The sequence below is a fragment of the Dermacentor silvarum genome, chromosome 1 (assembly GCF_013339745.2).
Source record: "Dermacentor silvarum isolate Dsil-2018 chromosome 1, BIME_Dsil_1.4, whole genome shotgun sequence".
NCBI classification, from domain to species: domain Eukaryota; kingdom Metazoa; phylum Arthropoda; class Arachnida; order Ixodida; family Ixodidae; genus Dermacentor; species Dermacentor silvarum.
Window position 1 is genome coordinate 355,884,267 of NC_051154.1, and position 8,143 is coordinate 355,892,409.

Consider the following 8,143-nt stretch of genomic DNA (forward strand, 5'->3'; position numbering starts at 1 on the left):
ACGTAAAACCCCATAATTTTTATCCTCTGGTGAGTGGTCCAATGTTAAAGGTGCATTCGCTTCAGGCATGTCACAGCCGGCACAAAGATTTTTAACACGAAAGTGTTTTATGCCGGGGTCCACCAAGACTTCACTGACGTATTTCCGTCACGGAAATACGTCATAGAACATAATACAAAGAAAGAAACCAGAAGAAAAAGTTCCACAAACATGCAAAATTTGGAAATCGAACCCACGACCTCTCGGTCCGCGACGATAGATCGCCGAGCGTTTAACCCATTGCGCCACAAACGCATTTGCAGAGAGCTACACAGACGCGCCTTATATATCTAACACTCCTCCGTGTACCCGCGCTCTTGCTCGGGGCGGTGCCGCCGCCTACGAGCAGAAAAGAGAAGTACTGCATTATGACACTAACGCGCACCGACAGTGAACGCTTCGGTGGTCTCAGCACTACGACGCCTCGATGCCAGCATTCGAAGGGACGCTGGCATCAAGAAGCACTACCAACGCCACTTAGGTGGCGTTCACCGTACTCAGCACAGCGGAGCGTGGCCTCCGCAATTAGCTCTGAAAATGTTTCTGAAGTTGATCGCGGAGGCTGCAATTACGACGCGCTGTACGCGCTGATTTGACTCGGTGACGATTCAGTTACGTGCTTTGTCTTGCGCGTTGTATTAGTGTGTCAGTTACGTGCTTCGTCTTTCGCGTTGTGCTAGCGTGTGCAGCGTAGTGCAGCTTCCATATGCACGACGGTTGCTCATGGTCATCGACGTTGGTAGTCGTGATGGAGGAGACGTACCACCAGGTGTCAGCGTGGGTGCATCAACGCCTAAGGGCGCTTTAGCCACAAAACACCAATAGACATTATATATCAATGTGCAATAAACATTACACTACTTCTGTGAAGACACGTTTCACTTTCGTGTTCTATACCGATTCCTATATAAGAGGGATCAACCACATTTTTTGTAGGTCTCGGTCGCACGCGTTCTACGTGCTTTCCCGAATCGTTGGGAGTGAACAAAAATTATTTCAGCCAATGCGAAGAATATTATGCTAGTGGTGTGGGTAAAGAAAGCTGCACCGATTTCTAGGCTCGCAGTGAAGAGCTCCTTAGGTCATATTACTGCGACGCACTGCATCCTCCTACTCGTCAAATTGGTTAATACCAATATATGATGCTTTAGAAATCATTCAATATAGGAGTTAAGTAAACAGCCCTAATTTAGTCGCCAATGCGATGAACTAGAATGGTGATGACCATGAAGAATACTCAAAAGAACGACAGACAGCACTTGAATAAAGGATTCAATATACGGGGTGTCCCAACTAACATGCAACAAGATTTAAAAATACGCAAATGCCCCGTAGCTGGACAGAATCAAGGCAGTGTTGTTTGCCGTCGCTTGTAGATACTCAGATTATTTTTGCATTCCGCCTACTTACATAATTAGTCCTAAGTTATTATTCAACTTCTTAAATATTATAATTAGATAAAAAGTATCAACGAGAAAATTGTAGAGCAACTTGAAAAACTACCGATACAGCTTTCTGTCGCTCAATACGTGCTGCATAAAAGTGTCTTTCCGAGGGTGAAAGAATTAAGCCAGTGAATACACGCAAAGTGCCTCGAGCGGCCAGTTGCGCGCCAATTTTGCGCGTATTCGCGGGCTTCGTTCACGCTGGGAAAAACATTTTTCTGTAACACATATTGAGCAACAGAAAGCTGTATCGGGAGTTTTTCATATTGCTGTATGTTTTGATCATGCACAATGAAGTAGGATCAGGCGGAACAGTTGCCGGCTATGTATGCCAGGCTAACCCTGCCTGCTTCAACATCACCACCACCACCACCATTTTTCATATTGCTCTACAATTTTCTCATTGACACTTTTCATCTAATTATAATATTTGAATAATTAGGCAGATTCAAAACATTATCTGAGTATCTAGAAGCGACGTCAAAGAACATTGCCTTGGTTCTGCCCAGTTAAGGGCATTTGCATATTTTTTTAAATCTTGTTGCATGATAGTTGGAACACCCTGTATATGATTCAACTGGGGTTCGAAGTACAGGCAGATCTTCGAAGTCCTGTCTAAGGCCTTGACTGCACGGGGCACGGCCCGCTGCCACGCTTTAAGTGCCTCATCGTCATCAGACACCGAGAAAAGGGGTGTTTTTTTCTTCTGCTTTTCTAGCTGAAAAATAGCCTGTTGTGCAGCCCGGCGCAAAACGGTGCGTCTGTCATCTCATGCGACTTGTCATTGCTTCTTACGGCAGGGCAACATGTAAAACTATTGTCAGCACAAGTAGGTACAACTCCACAGCGTGAATGCGAACAGACGCGAGCGTGGAGCAAAAATAACCGATGAGAACCATGCCAACCGTGCGCACTCGCTAGCTCCGACAGCAGCCTAACTACAGCGGAGGCATCTTAGTGTCGACGCGCGCGCCACCACTCGGCATCATGATAACCGATGAGAACCATGCCAACCGAGCGCACTCGCTAGCTCCGACAGCAGCCTAACTACAGCGGAGGCATCTTAGTGTCGACGCGCGCGCCACCACTCGGCATCATGAATCACTGCAAGACGCGCCGCGCTCCGCGCTCTCCGACGGCTGTGTTGCTCCCACCTCCCCCTTCTAGCCACCGTAGCTCCATTAGAGTGTACCGGTCGAGTGGGCCGAACGGCGCTCTGCCGCTGAGGCGCCGCGTGTGGAAAAATAGTGCGAGGGCGCTGCGAGCGAACTGGATTGGGGCGGAGACGCCCTCCGTGGCATATTCAACGTACTTTCGCTGCTGGCGCCGAGGCCGATTGCGCATAGTACACTCTTAAAATAGTGCGTTATTTCAACTGCAAATTTATGTTTACACCATTTTGCCAAACATATATATTTTAGGCATAGATTATACAACGCGACGTCTTCAATTTTGCTGTCGTTGTCAAGCGCGTCGTCTGCTAGCGAGCGCGGGACGCCCAGTTTTTCTCGCAGAACCTCTGTGCAGTACATTTTTTTTTAATGTTTTAGTTGCTTCGGTGTGCCCATGACTCTTGACGGCCGGTACCAAATGTAGTTTTAGCCATGTGAACTGCTGTTTTTACCACTGTCCTTTAAAAGTAACTGGTATCTCCGCACTACGTCGAAAATTTTATTATTGATACCGCGTCATTTTACGCGCGCTTCTTGTTGCTGGATATTCATCAGGGAAATGATCGAAGAAAACAATATTAGAGTGAAATAAACCAGGTTTATTAAATGCGTGGCGCGAAGAATGACCAGTGTGTTTCTAGGTAATTAAATTAAAGGGTACATAGACATATATATTCACAATATCTATGTAAGGGAAAAAAATAACAAAGCTGCTAAATGCAATAATTGAAAAAGTGAGAACTCCCGACTGGAATAAGCGCACGTATTTGCAGTAACAAACAGACTTACTAGTGAATACTGCAAACAAAACTCGCATTCGCCGAAATAATATTCATAGCAGGCAAAACCATCTTATATATATATATATATATATATATATATATATGTGTGTGTGTGTGTGTGTGTGTGTGTGTGTGTGTGTGTGAGCAAGTGTGTACGACGCCGAATAGTAGTTTCCGTTCGAATGTAACGCATAACAGCACCATTGAAGTCTCAAAGGTGAGTGACCGATGCAAGTGAGGACTTTTATTCCGAATGATTGTGCTGCCGGGGTGTCGTGGCTGTTGCGCAGAGGCGCAGTTCTTGAGAGAATTAACGGACGGGTGGTAATAAGTCTTGCTTAACAACTTCCTAGCTCTCGATCAATATAAACGCCCCGTTTTAGGGCAGCCTGTCAATCTGCTAACTTGATTCAGACAAGGTTTTTTGACAGTCTCACCATGTTTTCAACCCATTAAAACTGAGTGCCAAACTTATTTTTTTCAATGAACGCAACAGATCTGCACATATCTCTACGAGTATGTGAGACATGCCGTTCCTTTAATTGTTTCATTAGGGACGTTATGATAGTGCACCGAATAACTGAAAGCAGCCGTTTATAATATACAAGCTGCTGAGTTAAGCGGTCATAGATTTGGGAACGGCATTACATTTATGCATGAAATGTAGGATAAGCGTAACATGTTTTTCTCGGAAATCAGACTCGAGAATAATTTATGTTGTTGACACCCCCAGAAGTAAGCCGAAGAACGCTTATTTCGGCTTTTATTTCAGCCACCTACATTTTTCTTTTTTAATATAAGCAAATCTTTCGGTTTTATGTGGCAAAACCACGATATGATTAAGGCACCCGGTTTATATAGTTTTTGGCACCTGGGGTTTTTTAACGTGCACCTAAATATCAGTACACGAGTCTTTTTTCCATTTCGCTCCCATCGAATTCCGCGACCTGGGTTGAACCCGCGAGCTCAAGACCATATCCACTATACTATATAGCCACTAATTAGGCTACCGCACAGGCTTTATTTTCTTTTCTTTTTTTGAGGTATCGACTGGAAAAAAATTCCACGTACGGCTTACGGCCAAAGATTAGCATATAGAATGGCCGCTTTAGGCTATGGGACCAAATATCTTTGCACGCATTTTTTATATTACTGTCTAATAAAATTCCCCTTTGATTTGATTTAATTAACTAAAACCGTTTTCGGCGCTCGAGGTCCGACTGCAATAAATGACCCCGTACGTACCAGCTACTCCGCATTCTGTTACGCGAGAAAGGCGGAAATTTTAATGAAATGTTGCGTTGCAGCTTTTTTTTCTATAACAATAGTTCCCGTAAATCTGATGACAAGGCGCCCGATGGGGCAGCTATGTTTTATTTGTTTGAAGCGGCAAGCAGGAAGGTTGCATATGTTTCTCCTTCTGCGTTTCGCAGGACCTACTGATGAAAAACTTAAAAACTATGCGCAATAATACACACGAGAGATATACATGCTGCTTGAAGAACGAGAAAGATATTTTTTTCTCCGAAGGGAACCGTACAAAAACATAGTAGAATGAAAGCCGACACTGCGGCCGCAATGCACGCGCAATCACCGAGCGGTATTAAAAAATAATAAAAAATAAATAAAGAAGAGAAAGAAAGGAATTTATTCTTAAGTCATAAATACATGTCATATGCAATTATGAACCCCATTTGAGCTGTCTGAACGCAAATACCAGCGCGCGAAGTAGTACGAATGACCCTGCCGAGCAGGATCGCGAGCAGTTTCCAACGGCGCGACCTTGATGCGGCCCAATCCACTTAAATCCACTTCGACCGCAGCGCCGCCCCAGTATTTTTCCACGTCGGGCGCCTCACTCCAAAGCATGCGCCGCCCCAGCCGCACGTCCCACTCGACCTTATTCTAGTACACTCTAGCTCCATTACGTAGCTCCATGTTCGAGGCGTGTATGCAGCCTCCTTCCTCACTCGCGCTTCCTTCTGGGCAGACTTCGCCATCTAGTGGCGCACCGCGAAATTCTGCGCTTGGCGCATGCGTAAATACATACCACAATTTCCAGCGTCTGCATGCAGCCACCATGCTTTTGTTGTGGTGGTGATGATGATGGTGAGGGGACTACGGGAACGGGGCTGGTGCCAGCGGCCGTTACTGTGTGTGTGGTTGTAGAGAATCTTAAGACCGGCCGAAATGAGGTGTTTCCAGCGTGGTACATGTCACGTGTTTGCTTTTTCTGGCAAATAGTGCAGGACCGCGAAGTATGAAAAATGTCATAAACTGCGCAGTGCGCACTACCAGTGCCTCAAGTGCGCCCGCGCAGTAGCAGAGCCATCGAGCAGCCTCAGTGGAAAATCACGCACTTTATATCAGGCTGGCCCTTCGGGGCAGCTCATTCCCTCGAACTTAATACGCAATAATCGCCGGGAGCTGTTCACGCATCGTTGAAAGATGAGGCAGCCTATATAAACTTTATTAGAACGATAATCAGAGTTTCGTGTAAAGACGTTCGGCCCAGTAGCACATGAACAGCTTGCTTTCCCACTTAGACTGTTGGACGGCGCTACTATTGCGTGCGCACTAAGGCCCCGTGATGTTGGAAAGTAGCGGCGCTCTTTGATCTACGCCGCAACACCCTCACCAGGGCCGTCAACCTCCTTTTTTTCTCCCCCTCTTTCGCGGAGCCAGCGCATCCGCCACGCTGAATGGCTGCGGCGCGCAATACTACGACGTCGGGGGACCCTGACGTCACGAACACGGCGCGAAACTTGCTTTCGCGCGCCTATATAGTTCTTCGCGCCCCCGATGCGCCTTCCAAGCGGTGGTCGCACTGCCGCTCCGAACGTGTGTTTCCGTAGGAATCTGAGCTTCGTTGTTCGGGGAAATGTTGTGCCGCTGCGCAGTTTCAATGCTGCAGCAGGTCAGAGAAAGGGCTACAATTATTTTCTTCTCCCGGAGGAGAATGGAATGCCGTGCGCCGGAGCAGTGGCTCCATAACTTCGGGAGTAAGTATTTCGCGTCTTCTAAGCACGTCATTCTTAGCGAGATGAATCTTTCAGGTTTCCGTACATTTGTGGGTGAAGTTGCATCATAGGCGCAGACTATAAGGGGGCTCCGGGGCTCGAGCCCCCTCCGGACTTCTGCCGGGAGGGGGGGGCAGCCCCCCCCCCCCCCCCCCCCGGCGATCCGTAGCCTACCCCCTCGTGCCCCCAAAGTGTCATTACCGGAGTTCTGTTACCCACATAATTTGAGGATTCTTTTGCGTTGCCCCTACTTTTTTACTTTTGTTGTGCCTAAAAGCTGAAGGCATCACTGTTGGCCTGGACGTGCATGGCTTTTAATTTATACTTCGCTTAATTCATACTTTCGCTTCGGGGAAAACTTAGGAATCAGGCCAGGGAAATGAAACGGTATGCCGAGCCATACGAGGGAGCCGATGGCGAAATATTGTTCAATCAGATTGCAGTCATCACATGCTTTCTGGAGAGCTTAGTTGTCCGAAGTAAATGAACGGGCCAGCTGACGACACTCTTCAGCATATTGAGCCATTTCAGAAACTGGGCTGAATTCGGAGACGTCCGGACGATACGGCGAAATGGTGTCGAGTGTGGTGCATGGTTCGCGGCCATATAAGAGAAAGAATAGGGAAAAGCCGGTGGTCAACTGTTTCGTGGTATTATACGCGTAAGTGCCGAACGGAAGAACGACATCCCATTTAGAGTGGCCAGAAGTAATGTAAATGGACAGCATGTCTCCCAGCGTTCGGTTGAAGCACTCTGTTAGTCCGTTGGTCTGTGGGTGGTAGGCTATAGATGTGCTTTGAACTGTATGGCATGAACGAAGGACCTCCTGCAGGACATCGGATAAAAACACACGCCCTCTGTCGCTCAGTAGCTTGCGAGGTGCGCCATGGCGGAGGACGAAATTACGCAAGATGAAGCTCGCAACGTCACGAACACCAGCCGAAAGAAGCGCGGCTGTTTCCGCATACCTCGTTAGGTGGTCCACTGCGACGATGACCCATCTGTTACCAGCAATAGAGCACTGAATTTAGCCATGAAGATCGATTCCGACACGGTCGAAGGGGCGTGCAGGACACGGTTAAGGCTGCAAGAGTCCAGACGAATCATTGATCATTGAATCATTGACACAATTGACAAGGCCGAATGTATTTTCGGACATAAGTGTATAGTCCACGCCAGTACTAACGTTAGCGGAGCCGCTCAAACGTTTTCAGCGCACCAGTGTGAACATGTTCGGGGTCAGCATGAAAATATGCGCACACACCGGACCGCATGTGAATAACAAGAAGCCATTTACGGCCATTCGGTCGATAGTTGCGACGATGTAATAGCTCGTCCCGCATCGCGAAATGCGTGGCTTGGCGGCGAAGTGCACGTGGGTGTTCAGAAGTTGGCGGAGCGGAAAGAACATTAAGGAGACACGCGATCCAAGGGTCTTTTCGATGTTCAGATGGCATGTCTGTGGCGGTCAGAGCAGCCAAGGGAAAGGCACCAGTTGAATGCGGCTCTTCAGCCGATTTCACGGGAGATCGGGAGAGCGCATCCGCGTCTGAGTGCTTTCACCCCGATCGGTACACCACGCGAATGTCAAATTCTTGCAGGCGAAGAGCCCAACGTCCAAGGCGACCAGAAGGATCCTTCAGGGAATTCGACTTGGAGTTCCAGGTTTGCAGACCCCGCACCTG